General features: G+C 58.7%; 1 non-coding gene across 1 annotated transcript; it reads right to left on the reverse strand.

Annotated features, from left to right (window-relative positions):
* Positions 1 to 2,046: 2,046 nt before the first annotated feature.
* Positions 2,047 to 2,201, reverse strand: LOC124309934 (5.8S ribosomal RNA). The gene has a single exon (XR_006909500.1). It is a non-coding gene; the product is annotated as a 5.8S ribosomal RNA (ribosomal RNA).
* Positions 2,202 to 2,500: the final 299 nt, after the last annotated feature.

Consider the following 2,500-nt stretch of genomic DNA (forward strand, 5'->3'; position numbering starts at 1 on the left):
CTAGTTGCTTCGGCAGGTGAGTTGTTACACACTCCTTAGCGGATTCCGACTTCCATGGCCACCGTCCTGCTGTCTTAAGCAACCAACGCCTTTCATGGTATCCCATAAGCGTCGACTTTGGCGCCTTAACTCGGCGTTTGGTTCATCCACAGCGCCAGTTCTGCTTACCAAAAGTGGCCCACTTGGCACTCTGATCCGAGATCTCGTGGCTTCATAGTTCAAGCAAGCCAGAGATCTCACCCATTTAAAGTTTGAGAATAGGTTGAGGTCGTTTCGGCCCCAAGGCCTCTAATCATTCGCTTTACCGGATGAGACTCGTGTACGTTTTGTACGCGAGTGCCAGCTATCCTGAGGGAAACTTCGGAGGGAACCAGCTACTAGATGGTTCGATTAGTCTTTCGCCCCTATACCCAGTTCCGACGATCGATTTGCACGTCAGAATCGCTACGGACCTCCATCAGGGTTTCCCCTGACTTCGTCCTGACCAGGCATAGTTCACCATCTTTCGGGTCCCAACGTGTACGCTCTGGGTGCGCCTCTTCTCGCAGTGAGAACGAGACGCCCCGGGAGTGCGGGGCCGCATCGTGACGCGGCCCATCCTCCCTCGGTCAGCGCTGGGCTGACCTTTACTTTCATTTCGCCTTTAGGTTTGCTCGTCCCAATGACTCGCGCACATGTTAGACTCCTTGGTCCGTGTTTCAAGACGGGTCCTGAAAGTACCCAAAGCAATAGCGTCGCCGACCGGTATTTGATAATTCGAACGAGCCAGCCAGAGGACACCGCCAGCCAACAGCTGGCCAGGCCCGGGGACGGCGCTAGGTCCGACCACCGGGAATCGCTGACCGCGCTTGCGGCGGGCCCGACGCAGTTCAATGCGGCTCTATACCGTGCGGGTACCGCCGGGCAGCCGGACGGGCAACCGGGGGTCTGCCCCGACGAGAACGCCGAGACAGGCAGCCGACCGGGCCTTAGACCGACACCCAACGGGTCGCGACGTCCTACTAGGGGAGAAGTGCACGCCGGCGCCGCCGGACATTGCACCGCGACCGAGTGCCGTGGACGCGAGGTCCCGACATCACGAGCCGCGGCGAAGCCTGCGTCGCTGACGATGAATCTCCCCGTTCGATCTTTCGGGTTTCTCAGGTTTACCCCTGAACGGTTTCACGTACTCTTGAACTCTCTCTTCAAAGTTCTTTTCAACTTTCCCTCACGGTACTTGTTCGCTATCGGTCTCGTGGTCATATTTAGCCTTAGATGGAGTTTACCACCCACTTAGAGCTGCACTCTCAAGCAACCCGACTCTGAGGAGAGATCCTCCCGTGGCGCGTCCCGGTCACTACGGGCCTGGCACCCTCTGCGGGTAAGTGGCCCCATTCAAGATGGACTTGGACGCGGGCCGACGCCCCGGGATAAGTGGATCCTCCCAAACACTACATTTCCCGGCGGCAGAACCGCGGGATTCAGTGCTGGGCTGTTTCCTGTTCGCTCGCCGCTACTAAGGAAATCCTAGTTAGTTTCTTTTCCTCCGCTTAGTAATATGCTTAAATTCAGCGGGTAGTCTCGCCTGCTCTGAGGTCGTCGTAAGATTGCGAGTCCGTCGTCGGCGACGGCCGTTCGTTCAAGAACAGCACCGTCGACACGGACGAGGACACAACGTATCTCCTTCATACGTTCGGGCCACGGAAACGACCGTAAACACGCTTGCCGTACGAAAGACTCGAGAGCCCCCCGCGGCGAAACGTGGAACGGAACTTGTTCACATGAGCGGCAAACCGACCGCGCGCGGTCTGTGTGTCGCCGTGCCGAATTCGTTCGTTCTCTCGACTATCGCTAGCACCGGAACGTGACGAACGGCAGCGGACAGCTCGACCCCCGCGATCTGCGGCGACGCGTCGTGACCGTGACATACGTGTTCGTTTGAGGCGACGCGACCCGTTGCGGGCTGCGAACGCCCAGTCATTCGCTCGCGAAGGCACGGTGCGCTAATCCCCCCGGGGGGGGGTTTTCGCAGCACCGTTGCCGACGGAGCAGTCTGTCGTTGTTAAACGACCCTCAGCCAGGCGTGGTCCGGGAATTGTATCCGTGGACCGCAATGTGCGTTCGAAATGTCGATGTTCATGTGTCCTGCAGTTCACAAGTTGACGCGCAATTAGCTGCGTTCTTCATCGACCCACGAGCCAAGTGATCCACCGTTCAGGGTAATCATATATGTGAATTTTGCATTAAAAATGCTAAAATTACGGTTGTTACCGGCTTTCTGTGGTCGTGAGCGCGGCGCCGCGTGCGTCAGCCCTTGCGCGGTTGCGCGCGGGAAGGAACGCGCGCCGCGCGTCAAATTTCGTTCGTGCGATAGTTCAAGAGCCGACGTCGCCTCGAGTTCACGGGTCGTCCCCGCCGGGATGAACCGGCGCCGGACCCGATCGGCTCGCAATGCAAACGATTGACGGCGGACGGCAGTGGGCCGCGTCAGCGAGTCCCGGGCATCGCTGCCCTCGACGCT

This window comes from Neodiprion virginianus, unplaced genomic scaffold (genome assembly GCF_021901495.1).
Source record: "Neodiprion virginianus isolate iyNeoVirg1 unplaced genomic scaffold, iyNeoVirg1.1 ptg000069l, whole genome shotgun sequence".
Lineage (NCBI taxonomy): Eukaryota > Metazoa > Arthropoda > Insecta > Hymenoptera > Diprionidae > Neodiprion > Neodiprion virginianus.